Below are 15,305 nucleotides of genomic sequence, written 5' to 3' on the forward strand. Positions count from 1 at the left end.
ATGATGAACATTGATGTGAAAGTCCTAAATAAATACTGGCAAACTGAATCCAGCAGCACATCCAAAAGCATATCCATCATGATCAAGGCAGCTTCATCTCTGGGTTGCAAGGCTGGTTCAACATACACAAACATATAAATGTAATCCATCACATAAACCAAAACAAAGACAAAAATCACATGATTATCACAATAGATGCCAAAAAGGTCTTTGACAAAATTCCACAGCCCTTTATGCTAAATACTCTCAATAAATTAGGTATCAATTGAATGTATCTCAAAATAATAAGAGCTATTTGTGACAAACCCACAGCCAATGTCATACTGAATGGGCAAAAACTGGAAGCATTCCCTTTGAAAACTGGCACAAGAGAAGGATGCCCTCTCTCACCACTCCTATTCAACATACTATTGGAAGTTCTGGCCAGGGCAATCAGACAAGCAAAAGAAATCAAGGGTATTCGATTAGGAAAATAGGAAGTCAAATTGTCTCTACTTGCATACATGATTGTATATTTAGAAGACCCCATCATCTCAGCCCAAAATCTCCTTATGCTGATAAGCAACTTCAGGGAAGTCTCAGTGTATAAAATCAATGTGCAAAAATCACAAGCATTCCTATACACCAATAACAGACAAATAAAGAGCCAAATCATAAGTAAACTCCCATTCACAATTGTTACAAAGAGAATAAAATACCTAGAAATACAACTAATGAGGGATGTGAAGGACTTCTTCAAGGAGAACTACAAATCACTACTCAAGGAAATAAGAGAGGACACAAAGAGATGGAAAAACATTCCATGCTCATGGTTAGGAAGAATCAATATCGTGAAAATGGCTATACTGCCCAAAGTAATTTATAGATTCAATGCTATCCTCATCAAGCTACCATTGACTTTCTTCACAGAATTGGAAAAAACACTTTAAACTTCATATGGAACCAAAAAAAGAGCCAACATAGCCAAGACAATCCTAAGAAAAAAAAAAAAAAGCTATACTATGAGGGTACAGTAATCAAACCAGCATAGTACTGGTACCAAAACAGGCATACAGACCAATGGAACAGAACAGAGGCCTTAGAAATAATGCCACACAGCTACAACCAGCTGATCTTTGACAAACTTGACAAAAACAAGCAATGGGGAAAGGATTCCCTGTTTAACAAATGGTGTTGGGGAAACTGGCTAGTCATGTGCAGAAAACTGAAACTAGATCCCTTCCTTAAACCTTATATAAAAATTAATTCCAGATGGATTAAAAATTGAAGCATAAAACCTAGGCAATACCATTCAGGACATAGGCATGGGCAAGGACTTCATGACTAAAACACCAAAAGCAATGGCAACAAAAGCCAAAATAGACAAAGAGGATCTAATTAAACTACAGAGCTTCTGCACAGCAAAAGAAACTATCATTAGAGTGAACCAGCAACCAACAGAATGGGAAAAAAAATTTGCAATCTACCCATCTGACAAAGGGCTAATATCCAGAATCCACAAAGAACTTAAACAAATTTACAAGAAAAAAAAAAACTCCATCAAAAAATGGGCAAAGGATATGAACAGACACTTTTCAAAAGAGATATTCATGCATCCAACAAACATATGAGAAAAAGCTCATTATCACTGGTCATTAGAGAAATTCAGATCAGAAGCACAATGAGATACCATCTCATACCAGTTAGAATGACAATCATTAAAAAATCAGGAGACAACAGATGCTGGAGAGAATAAGGAGAAATAGAAACACTCTTACACTGTTGGTGGGAGTATAAATTAGTTCAACTACTATGGAAGACAGTGTGGTGATTCCTCAAAGATCTAGAATCAGATAAACCATTTGACCCAGCAATCCCACTACTGGGTATATATCCAAAGGATTATAACTCATTCTATTATAAAGACGTATGCACACATATGTTTACTGAAGCAATGTTTACAATAGCAAAGACTTGAAACCAACCCAAATGCCCATCAATGATAGACTGGATAAAGAAAATGTGGCACAGATACACCATGGAATACTATGCAGCCATAAAAAAGATGCATGGACATGGATGAAGCTGGAAACTATTATTCTCAGCAAACTGATGCAAGAACAGAAAACCAAATACTGCATGTTCTCACTCATAAGTTGGTGTTGAACAATGAGAACACATGGACACAGGGAGGGGAACATCACACACCAGGGCCTGTCAAGGGGTGGGAGGCTAGGGGAGGGACAGCAGAGGATGAGGGCATTGGGGAGGGATAACATTAGCAGAAATACCTAATGTAGATGACGAGGGATGGATGCAGCAAACCACCATGGCACATGTATATCTATGTGACAAACCTGTACATTCTGCACATGTATCCCAGAACTTAAAGTATATTAAAAAAAGAAGACAAGCCAATCTCCAAGGTTATATTCTGTATGATTTCTTATATGCATCTGCCATGTTTTATAGTTTTGCAAACTGCTTTTCCAAAAGTATATGCCAAGTAGAACTCTTTATAAACAGAGTAGGCATGGATGCCTGTCCCAGGACACCTTCATCAGGTGTGGAATACACAACTGGTTTTTAAATTCTGCTAAATTTGTAGGTGAAAAATAGTATTCTATTGCTTCTGTGCTTAGTTATTGAGGCTGAAAATGTGAATGTTTTTAGATCATTTATATGATTTTATGATTAATCTATTCATCAAGGACCAAGGGATTCCTCTGGCTTGTCATGCATAAAGCAGTGGGTACAGGAAACATCATAAGGTGGTTAAAATTGGTTATAATTGGTTAAAAGTTACCATAAAGCTAACAAACAGGTTTGAGTGTCAGGGGAATCCTGAGGTGAAATATAACCAAGAAGTTGGAAAGATGAGCAGTACACCAAAGCGAAGTCAGAGGTGGAGTCCAGACAAGAGTTAGGCCTGTCCGGGGTGGTCAGGAAGTGATTTCTTTACAGATAGCAGCTGTACAGCAGTGATCTTGTAAGCAAAGAGTGTAGCCTTTCTTGGTGGAAAAAGGGAGCAAGCATCCAAGTAAATATACAAAAATTGTGCAGGAATCAAATAACACAAAAATAAAAATGGCACAAAGCTAGTGAGGCAGCCCAGGGCAGAGTTTTAATTTCAGACACAAAGTTCTATTGTCTCAGTAGAGACGTAGCATTTAAAACAAATATGGCAGGGAGGTGGCAGTTTGAAGATATCTGTGACTTGGAGGTAGATTGGGAATTGCCTAATGGGAGATTGGTGAATGTGTGTGCACTTTCATTGATGAATAAAAGCAGAGAATTATTTACACTGCTTAGGAATGAAGAAATGCTGACTTTGCTTAAGAAAAAGGGTATATAGTTAGAAATGAAGAAAAAGTGATTTCTATATACTAAGTTCTGAATCTATAAAACTGCAAGACTAGAGAACGCTCCCGTGAATACCAATGGATAAACAGGATCTAAATAATGTCTACAAGGAATGAAAATAGGCCAGTAGTCCAAAGTCTCTACATTGGAAAGCAGTAGAGATCTCTCTGTCTAATCCTTTGCCCTCAGCATTAGTCTCTTCTGAAACATTTGTTCCTGTTAAGACCTTGAATAGCTTCTCCTTGGGTACTGCCCTTGATAGAAATTTATTTCAGCGAAAGATAACTTAATCTGTTTTATAAAACTGTAATTTCCAGAAAAGTCTCCCTTTGAATTGACTCATTTCTGTTCTCATTCGTACATGCTATCAATAGCTCTCCTTCTGGAACCACATGAAATGATGGCAATAATACCTTTATATTTAACAAGTTCTTTGTGTTTTATGTACATTATATCTTTTAGTTTCCACAACATTCAAAATAGGTAGTTTTTACTATTCTTGCCTTCATAAAGAAATGAAAGGAAAAGAGATTGTGTAATATTCCCCAGTCAGTGCATGGTGACAGCCAATATTTGAACCAAGACTTGTGTCTCTGTGTCTCGGCCTCTTTTCTCTTGAGAATTTGTTAGGTTCTGCTAAACTGCCTTACAAATCTAATCCTGCATCCTTGTGAGAGTTTAGTTTTGGAACCCAGCTATTCCGTAAGACTTACAGATTTCTACTACAGTCATATTGTCACATCTGTTTCTACTGATTTCTTCATAAAAAAGTATGGTCAGATTACACATAAGAACAGAGAGCTGGGATTTCAGGTTGTGTGAACTGTTTGGGGTCTGCTTATCCATAGACGTTTAATAAACGTCTGAGAGATGTGTGGCAGAATTTGGTTGGAGACCTGCTTTTGTTATAACCTGGTAGGGACTTTGTCAGAGGGTAACTAATATCAATAACCCACCCATCACAAACAACTATCTACCAAAGTACCTACCATTAGCAGCCAAAATAAACAAAGAACCTCAGAGTCAGTGAATGATCATGCTGCCTCAGGACAATTAGCAACAGCTGGTCTTAAAGACAGGTTTCTGGGAGTCATCATAACAGACTAAGCAATCAGATTAGTGTAGAATGGAGGGAAGCGATCAGCTTCCTCTCTGAACACTCTCCTCTCCTCATAGCCTAAGACTGCAGGCTCTCTTAGTAGGTTCAGCATTCTGTAACCTCCAGTGGAGCCGGAGGACTTGACCTGCAGCCAGGCCATTTTCATACTTGTTGAAGTTCCATCTCCACCCTGGACAAACTGCTGGGAGTTAGTTTTTTGTTTCATCCAAGGATAGCTTGTCTATCTAGAAAAGACTATATCAGGCATTTACTTTGTTTTGAAAAATTGGTATTCACTTTATTAAAGTCACCAACTTTTAATAACCTCATTTTTCTTTAAGCTTTAAGTTCAATTTACAAATCCTCTTATTCTAGTTATGCTCAGCACTTTTAGCAATCACTCTAATTGCCTTTGAACAATACTTGAACTCATTTAAAAACTAGTTAATTAAGTACTTTCATATATTTTATACTGTATTTATAAGTTTAATGCATGTTATTTCTCTTTAGAGTAATTCAATTGCCCAATTGGCAAACTTTCCCAAAGACTAAGTAATCTATACATATCTAATAAATTAAACTTATAAATATCATGAACTCTGAGTTCTCTTAAGTGCTACAGTATTATATTATATATATATATAATTAGTAAGAATTTCACTGCAAACCAGAAGTCTGAATTACTTCATTAGATACTTTAAATTGAAGTTACAATGCTATCACTCAGATGCAATTTCTAAACATTAGAATAAGAATTGAATATTATTTCTTTAATTCAAAAGTATTGATATCACTGGGTTTTAATTTTCTAAAATATTTCTCTACTTAATTTGCAATTCTGAGATTGAAAGATGCCTATCTCTTAAAGGGGGATAGTACTATCCTAAAGTAAGTACTAATGACCAGAATTTTTGGCTTGGGTCTAATGGAATGCAACAAACCTCATTTATATGTGATTCCATAAATTCAAGGAAGGTGTGCACATGGCCTACATCTCTGGATTTAAGCTATATGCATTACCTATTTCTTCCTTAGTCTATTCACAGAAATCTACAACCCTCTTGTTCCTGCCAAAATGATCACATGATTAACTCTTTGTCTCTGAATTTCATGAAATCATCTTCCTGCCCAGTCCTAAAGATCTTAGACCATGGCTACATCCCTGCATTCTTTCACTGATTTTCTAATATTACAAATATTAAAATGAATTTTGGATGTGTCCTATGTGACTAGAAATCATAGTTGATATGCAAATTTTACTGACAGACTTGTTTATAACCTAATCTTTGGTTTTTATCTGACTTAATATGATGAAATCATTTTGGATCCTAATTCTGCTATCCTCCAGTTTCATGTCATCCCTGAATTTGACAAACTTGTCACTGTTATCAAGGTATTGATAAGAGGATTGACTGAAATAGAACCCTATATGGCACTTTGGGAAGACTCTTCGGTTTGTCTTTGGTTCATAAATCAGCTCCCTTCAGGGATGTCATAGCTGCCTGCACATGGAAATTATTTGGACAGCTTACTAAAACTTGACTTTTAGACTTCGCTCTTTAGCCTAAGTGGTTGTGGCATAGGCATCTTCAATGATTTAACAAGTTCTCAAGGTGACTCTTAAGCAGCTGTTTTGGCATTAGTCCAAAGACCAGCTTTCAAAGCTGCTGCCTCTGTTTCTCTGTCTTGATCAAGGACAGAACTTAGACATTGTCCAGTGCTGTAAGTCTGGACTCTTTAGGTCTATAGTATCACCATCCACCTGTTGATTAACCATAGCCTTAGAAGAAACAACAGTCTGGCATCACTTCTCCTTGTGGTGCAGACAGGTTCTAAAAGATCATCTGCTATCACCACATGCTCAGGAGAATCCCCAGAGATCAATGTTAAATTCATTCACTAGTGTTCAGTCTTCAGTATCTGCCTTATTTTCCTTTAAAAGTTAGGCCATTTCCTCCCTTCGTGCTATCCTCCTCCTCTACCACATCCTCTAGCACTGTTTCTGGGCTTCAGGGTTGATTTCTCAACAATTATCTGTGGTGGATCAGTGATCTTATTGTCAGTTTTCTCTAACCCATGAATTAAAATTTTCCAGACCTAGGGAAACCAACATCAAACAGTTATATATTTTAAAAATAATAAAGCCGTATCAAAGAGAACTCCAGCATAAAGATGCATAAATCAGGCTCCCAATCAACAATACTAGTTGTCTCTGGTACATAAAAAATAACTTGTCTGGTTTTTATCTGAATACTTCATTGACAAAATGAACTTTCTATACTTATACTCTATCTATACAGATAATGACTCTACTGCACTCTTTGTGTTCCTATTTTGTTTGGTATTCCCACAAACCTGGCCTTTTCTCCCCCACTTCTTTTTCCGATCATTCTTATCTAAACATTTATAATAGAAATGCATTTTATCGTATGAAAAATACTCATAAGAACATCACCTCTTAGGAGACTATCTTTCCCCAATCCCCACTTAACTAACTATTCATACATAACTGGCCAGTTGAAGATGTCTGAGTAGACACTTTCTGCATTTGGAGGAAGAGGAGTGACCCAGGAGACCCAAGAGCTGGAAGGTTGCACCAAAATCTGTGGGGGATCATGGAAGTTTCAGTCCTAGATAGTATGTGTCCAAGGGCCAGCAGAGGACTCAAGAGAGTTCCTGAGGCTCTCCCCAAGACAAGGTGCAGGAACTACTGTGCACCGTGCCTCACATTTGTTCAATGCATGCTGGCAATGTGAAATCAGGTTCCCTTTCACATACAGCCTGGTAGTTGACAGACAAGGACTTTACTTTCACTTCAATGCTGGGTTCTTCAGCAGTTTCCTCTTTTTAGATTTCAAATAAGCCAAGCAGACATTTTCCAGGCATCAGGTTGTTCTGGTGAATGTTCTAGCCTTCTACTGCTAGAGTAGATGAGAGCTATACGTCCTCTTTGAGGCATTCTCTAGCTTATTATAATAAGCAAAATTGTATGTATTAAAGTGACTAATAATCTCAGACTCAGTGCTCCCTCACTTACAAATCTTTGTAAGCAAAGGGGTACCAAAACAGTAAGACAATTCATTCTGTAAACTTGCCAGAGTCCTCATTCTTCATCCTTTCTGGTATCTTAACACACACTTTACACGAAAGGTCTGTGCTGATTCAAAAGCAACAATACTGACTGGGCTCAGCTAGGCTTCAGGTAGAATCAGGCAAGGGAATCATTTTCTAAGTGTCCAGGAATTCTAGATCAAAGACACCACCCCCAAAGATACTAGGCTACTAGGTTTCCTATAACTCATTCATGCAGGGGGAAAAAATTTGCCTAAATCTTCCTGACCAAACATCTATCTTGGAAATATCTAATTCCAACAGAGAAAAAGTATTTGCTAATATGCTTTGCCCTAATTAAAAACTCTCTGGTCCATATATAGATAGCAATATTTGGAGCTATTGCTCACACGTGGATTTCTGACTAGGGTGTTTCATATGCTAATTAACACCCCTAGAGTATATATTAAGGTTCAATTACAAACATACACATGGAGCTGTATAGACTGACATATTTTACAAAAACAACAGAAATGATTATCTTTTCACAGAGGTCCTTCGCTAGGACTCTTGCCTGGTAATCCTTTGAGAATTGGGCTGTTCTTGGTAGATCCTCGGCCTGGTTCAGGGCTCCATTCTCCCCTCCCTTCCTTTACATTAGAGTCTCCCTACTTTTACTCCAATTTCTGCTGTATCCAAAAGCTCAATATTCTTTATTTTCTCTCACAAAAGACATTTATGGCCCATCGTTAAGAGAATTGATTATATTTAAACAGGAGCCCAATTCTTCACCATCAAAAAAAAACTAGGCTTACTTCCCCAATGTAAGGAGGTCGCAGTCCTCAGAAACATAATGACTCAATCCATTCGATGCCTGGGATGAACAGGGGATGTTTGCATTCTAGCCTGAGGAAGGTCACTTTGTATCTTAGAATGTGCCAAGAAGTAGTGAGTTGAGATTTTATCCCCAGAATAGCTTAATTCATATCCTAAATCATCTGCAATCAGCTCACCTTTATAGGTGAGTGGACAGGTGATAAGAGGGTGAGTAAGGTAGGAGGCGGGAACATTCATGAGAAAAGAGGGTGCATGGGTGGAAGGTGAGAAGGCATGGGTGTAGGAGGTGGGGCTGTGGGTAGTACTGTGGAAGGTTAGGCCTGCCTAGAGCTGGGGTAATATTTGTAGCACTCCAAACCTATTAGAATTTTCTGGTCCATTATATCTTATAATCCAACCACTTAAATTCCTTCTTTCTTTTCTGCCTTAAGCTTGGAGTCTTTGCTTAGCATGCTGATAAAATTTCTATGACTCTGGAGAAAAGGAGGCCATTCTAAGTAGAAGCAAATGGAACAAAGTTTTTGTAAATTCTTATTATGACCCTAAACAGAGAGTTTTGTGAGGTCTTGAAATTCTTGCCTCATTATAGCGGAAGACACTGTATGCAGAGAAAATGGCCAGTGACAGAAATGAGACTCAGAGAAAAAAAAACAGCAATGTTTCTGAATGTTGAATTAAATTGAAATTCTGAATTAACAGGTAATAGGTTTTATCATTTTGTAATAGAAGCATCATATTGCCAGGCAGGCTGTAATGGTATAATTTTGTAGCTCTCATTTTAGTGGGAGTATTATTGACTCAAGTAAATGAAACTATGTTCACTGAAAAAGTATTTATAAAAACTGACAATTGGAAAATTATTGTTGGGAGTCCACTGACTGCATCTTCTTGGTTTCCTGGAGTATTTGATTTTTAGCTACCTGCAGGAATAGAGTGAGGTTGGTGTCTGCCATCCATCACCCACACACATGTACATGAGCCACCAAACTTCCTAGTACCCGGAACCACCCATAAAGTCTGATTTCAAATTCAGGAAGATGTTTTCCTGATTAAAAAAATTTGAGAGTTTTTGCATATATTTGCATGTTGACTTTTAAACATATGAAATCATATGTACAAAAACAAGTTTGCTTGCATCTTACGATTTTGTAGGCCAAACTCAACAGAAAGAATTGGCATGTGTGAAGAATTCCAAATTTATTCAGTTCTGAAGTATAGAAGAACAAAAATTGGAATACAGCGACTTAAAGAGAAAAGGGAAGTCATTTTAAAACCTTCTGAAATTCAGAAATGGAACCATTTACAAAGAAATTTAAACCATGAGCAAGCTAATTGAATCCAAACTTTCAAAATATCCTTTTGTTTAATATTACTGTATTCCTGTATTCACTGCAATAACAGAAAGACTTTTTTTCCCTCATTCCTTACCCTGTGAATTCTAGATGTCCTTAAATTTATTGTCAAACTGCAGAAGCATCTGCAAAGAGTAGACACAGACAGCAGTGGAGTCTTGACCTTCTAACGTCATTGAGAAACATTTCTATGTGACTGCTGTCACTTTGTGGAAATGAAAGTAAATATAAAGCAGTTGATTATGATAAGGTTAACAAAGGATGCTTGCTCCTTCTTAGTTTTAAATTCCCTCTGAAAGAAGAATACCTTGTGCTTTGATTTCTTACCAAATGCCCATGATTGACCTCCTTTATTTTCAGAATTTACATAGCATCTGTTACTATATTTTTCAGAAATAAATTTGTTTTTCCCTTTTTTTCCAACTATGAAGGCAAAATATAACTGGAAAAAATAAGTTCAAGTGTTTCGAGAAGGTGAAACCATCCCCATATCACATAGCCAAGAGACAACCTCTTTATTTTCCAGAGAGCTGCTTACATATACAATTTATTATACATATATCATGATTTTGATTTCAAAAGTCAAATTCTTTTAGAAATACTGCATTCAGCTTGTTTTTTTTTTTAGCTGAACAACATATTGGGAACATTTTTCATGCCAGTTTATGCATCTCTCTCATTTTGAATGTCTGCTTAGTATTCTGGGTTTTTTTTCACTATACCATAATTCAATTAACTAGTACATATTGAGAGAGTTTTAAGTAATTTCAACTCACTCATTATAATAGACAATTCTGCAATAAAAATAATTGCATAAATTATCTTTGTGACCATGTGTGGGAATTGCAGTAGGGAGGCAAAGAAATGGATTCTCCTTTAGAGCCTCCAGAAGTAAAATTGTAAGGAAAAAGGACAGGCAAAATTAAAGTTTTCAAACCTTTTATCAGACTATCCCCATCAAGATTGTACTAAGTTATACAACCACTAAAAGCACATATGAGGACTCCAGTATATTTTATGAAGTTTCCTGTGTATAGATGCATTGTGCTAAGCCATTGCATATGGCATGATGCCATTTCATGAGTACCTATGCCATAAGGAGCTACACCCTGGCCCTGCAGAGTTCACAGGGCACATGGGCAGCCCAACTGCTCTGGAGCACACTTCAATCAGCTACTGTAAGGAAAGAAAGCATTTCTATGGCTTGGCTTTCAAATCAGTGAAGCCCTTCTTTGCAGTGGAGCCAAAGTTTGGGGCTTTGACTCAGAGCCACTGGAATCATTTACAAGTTACTGGTGAAATACCAAGCCCGAAATCTCAGAAAGCTGGTGTTTCTAAGAAGGAAGGAAGCCAGGATGGAGAGGGATGTGGTTTACTTAAGCCAACCAGAAACTTAAGTTCTACTTCTAGTTAATTTCATTACTGAACCGTATTGAGGAGGAACAAAAAAGAAGTGTGGCTTTATTGACTTTAAAACTTCAAATACTTTGAGATACACACATATACCCATACACAAACATACACATACTCACCCACACACAAACATACACATCTACACACAGCTTATAAAGCACATTTATTCATTCATTAATTCCCATTCACCCAACACTCACTCACTAAGCTGCTATATGCCAGGCATTGTACTAGATGAAGAGGGAAGGAGGAACTGGTGAACAAGGCTTGTGGCCAAACGGAGGCTGTGAGCCCATCTCTAGTGGCCACTAAGTGTGTTACTTATTCATTTTTCTCTACAGAGTAGAAATTTCTTTTGAGGCAGTGAAGGGCATGACTCTTGAGCAAGGCCTGGGAAAAAGAATGTGGGTGTTAGTTTCAAGCATAATTGGGTGAAGAAGTGGGAGGGGCACTCTGTGTGCAAGAAGACAAGTATATAGCAACAAGAAAGAACACGTTAAGGAACAATTATGGAGAAAGCAATAGGGAGGTTTAGGGCAGGCTAAAGAGCATCTTTAATATGGGGCCGTGGAGTTTGGAGTTTGTAGGGAAACACTGTAGGAATTTGAGGACAGTAACATCCTGTGTCATCTGTATTTCTTTGTTCTCTGTAGAATGAATATGCAAAGCTACCAACTGCCATTTAGCTGCTACAGGGGCTGGCTGGTAAAGGACATGGACGATTTCTGACCTAGAAGGAGAGGATACCCTCAGGCTTTTTGGCTGCATAGCTTGTGTTTGGACCTGTTATTTTGGTATGCAGAGAGTGGACTGGTATGGTTTTGAAACTAGGGTGGCATAATGGGATGGACAGAATGGTGAAGAAGTACTTGAGGACCATATAGTATCATGTAATGAACACTGGGCTAGAAGTCAGGGGACTTGAATTCTATACACAACTTTCCGGCAATGAGCTATACCATGTAAACTTGAGCAAATTAATACCATGTATCTCTGGGACTCAGTTTTCCCACCTGTGAAATAAGGGTCTGAGGTGGACCATGTTTGGCAGGGGTGGGGTATGCAGTTCAACTGTGTCGATGACACCTGAAGCATTTTTACTGTGACTCTAGGCCCGGAAACCCTAGGTTTCTGGGCTGATAGCGATGCTTACAATAGGCAACATTGCACAGCTCAAGTTTCTCTTCAGCCATTCATCACTAAGTGATCACATGCCTTAGTTTGTTTGCAAACAACAGGTCACTAAGCAAACCTTACCGGCAATTTGGTCCGACAGCATAATCCAGTTCAGAGCCAGGACTGGTGGACACCATCGCTGAGCTGCCAGATGGGAGGCAAAGGGCATTGTCAGGTGGATGATGTTCTTGAAAACAGGGATCTTTGCTGAGACTGAGTGGAAGAAAGCAGAAAAGGACACCACAGAAAGGGGAATACGGCAAAGTATGTTTGATCACCTATCAGAGACACAGTAAAGTGAGATGCAAACAGCTTAAAATAAATAAGCAACTACATTTTTCACAGATTATAATAAAAACAATTGGACTTCAAAAAAATTACAGAGCGTATTCCCCAGAAATTCACATTCATGATCAACACTAATCTTCAGATTTCAAGGACTGACTGAATGAGTCATGCATTAAACAATGATTTCTGGAGCAGCCATAGGCTAAGGGCTCTTCTAGCTGTGGAAACTGGAAATCAGGATTTCATAGGTCATCCAGGGTCAATGTTGGGAGTTCGGTTTGTGTATTTTGTTGGAAAATATTGAAATACCAGGCTTTCTTCCTGAGACTGGATGTGGGGCAGGGAATTTGGCAAGATTTAGAGGTAATTCAAGTTCAGACACTAGCAGGAGAGCGACTTTGACACAGGAAAACCTTTCTGACGGCTAAATATACAGACAACACTGCCTTTCTTCCCTGGAAAACTTTGATGGTTGTGCCTCATTGAAGCCTTGCAGGGAGATTTAACAGAACAATTTCTTATGGTTCTGTCTAGCTTTTATGATTTGATGAGTTAAATAGATCTCCCTAGTGCCATCCTCAACCAAGGAGACTAAAGGAGAACCCGGGGTAATGCCAGGTTCTTACAGTATAAGAATAAAAGTCCCGGTATGCCAGGTCATATTACAGTATAAGAATAAAAGTCCCGGTATGCCAGGTCATATTACAGTATAAGAATAAAAGTCACAGTAGACAAGTCAGTAGAAAAATCATCATGTTTTTAAACTTTTTTTTGCTGTTTTGATGTAAGACAATCAGTGAATTAGAGAAATAAGCCTGGCCCAACTAAGCCTATTACTACAGGGCCTTGGCTATTACTTGCTGACAGATTGCTTCCAAATCAAAAGTTCAGGACTTGTTCACCATCAAGACTAACTGCATACTTGATGCTTATGCCAGTAATATTTCTTGTTCCAGAAAGTAAAATTCAGAAAACTCTGAGGGGACTTTGAAGTAAACTGTGAAGCAAGTGGCATATCAACATCCTGGATGCTTTGTGTCATTTTCTGTCACCATTAACAGGAAGAATGAAGTACTGGAAACCTGCCAGAGAAATGTTGAGAGACTGGGTGAGAGTGCTTAGCCTTGAGGGCATTTGAATGAGGTACTGGATTCCTCCAGAGGTATTTGGGAAGTCGAGTGTAGGAAGCAGATTCACCTGCAGCACAGCCTGTCATCTCTTAAGCATGCTCTTACATGCTGGGCCTAGAGGCATTTCCTTCCTTTCCTGATTTCGCCCCTGCAGTCCTTTCCATCCCCCTACTCCTGTGACCTTTAATGGAGGTCTCTCTATTAAAATCTTCTAGAGAGTTAGCATCTAGAAGACAGCCTAGGGTTTCCAGAATGGCAGTCAGTTAAAGATGATGCCATGCTTTGCAGAGGGCAAGGGAGAGTATCAGAGTAAGGAGGAAAGAGGCTGGTACCCTGACGTCGATGGCCATCATGTCATATTTTTCCAGACTTTAGAGCTGAAACATGAATGCATTTTAACATCTGTATGAACGCTTGTTATGGGCTGAATTGTACCCCTCAATCCCTCTAAATTCATATGTTGAAGCCCTAGTCCCCAGTACTGTGGCTATATCTGAAGATTAGGTTTTTAAAGAGGTGGTTATAAGGCCATCAGAAGGGGCCCTAATCTCATATGCCTGGAAGGGGCCCTAATCTCATATTCTTATGAAGAGAAAGAGACACCAGGAATGCACATTCACAGAGGAAAGGCCCTGTGTGAGAACACAGCGGGAAGATGGCCCTCTGCAAGCCAAAGGAAGAGGCCTCAGGGGAAGCCAAACCTGCCGGCACCTTGATCTTGAACTCCTCAGCCTCTAGAACTGCAGGAAAATAAGTGTCTATTGTTTAAGCCACCCAGACTGTGGTATTTGTTATGGTAGCCCTACCAAGTTAATTCAGCTTTAATGCCAGCAACCTCTCCCACTTTCTAGGTAATTTTCTCTTTTAATTCAAACAATGAAGACAACAAACACAGTAACAGTTCCATTCTGTGCAATGTGGAGATGTGGTCATACAAGATTCTTCTCTACCTGTCTACCACCTTTATGCAAATTTTTAAGAATTCTCTTAAGAATGCTTTTATGTTCCATTAAACTACTTGGTCATCCCTGGAAGCCCCAGCCAGCTTTCTTGCTCTGGACTGCTATTTCTTTTCTTGTAGTCCTTCATCCTTTACCATTTCATAACTTCCTTCCTCCCTAGGTATGGACAGTAGATTCTCCCATATGGGCATTGGTAATTCTTTAAAGTACCAGCTAAGACCATGCAGCAGTGTTTACCAAAGGACTGTGGTAGTACTGGGCAGAAGAGGAGGCAGTTAAAATACAAGTAGAGAATATTCAAAACTAGCTTCTAGAGGGGATATCTCCTAGGGTTTTTCACAGGCTCTCTCTTTCCTTAGGCTCCCTGCATTTTGCCATGAAGGGCCCACCCAACCTCTGTGCACTGAAGGACTGATGTTGATTTTTAGCTATTATTGAGGCCACCAAATCATGTAGGTCCCAAGAAAAAGGAAGTGTTCTCTTTTATAAAGATAGGATCAAGCTATGACTTATTTTCTGCCCTGGATAGAAAGCTGACAGAAGAGAATTCTCCTCCCTTCAGAAGACACCCTCACACCCACTCACAGCATGCAAACTGGCCCACAGCAAGGGAATCCCATGAATCTGTGTTTCATTTTCCAAGTCCTGCACACAA

At 38.7% G+C, this 15,305-nt stretch overlaps 1 long non-coding RNA gene across 1 annotated transcript in view; it reads right to left on the reverse strand.

The window, feature by feature from the left end:
• Nucleotides 1-15,305, reverse strand: part of LOC118151427 (uncharacterized) — a 61,480-nt gene that overhangs the window by 19,146 nt on the left and 27,029 nt on the right. The window contains exon 2 of the long non-coding RNA XR_004739728.3: nt 12,352-12,483. This is a non-coding gene — a long non-coding RNA (uncharacterized LOC118151427). The remainder of the gene's footprint in view (nt 1-12,351; nt 12,484-15,305) is intronic.

Source organism: Callithrix jacchus, chromosome 2 (genome assembly GCF_049354715.1).
Source record: "Callithrix jacchus isolate 240 chromosome 2, calJac240_pri, whole genome shotgun sequence".
Lineage (NCBI taxonomy): Eukaryota > Metazoa > Chordata > Mammalia > Primates > Cebidae > Callithrix > Callithrix jacchus.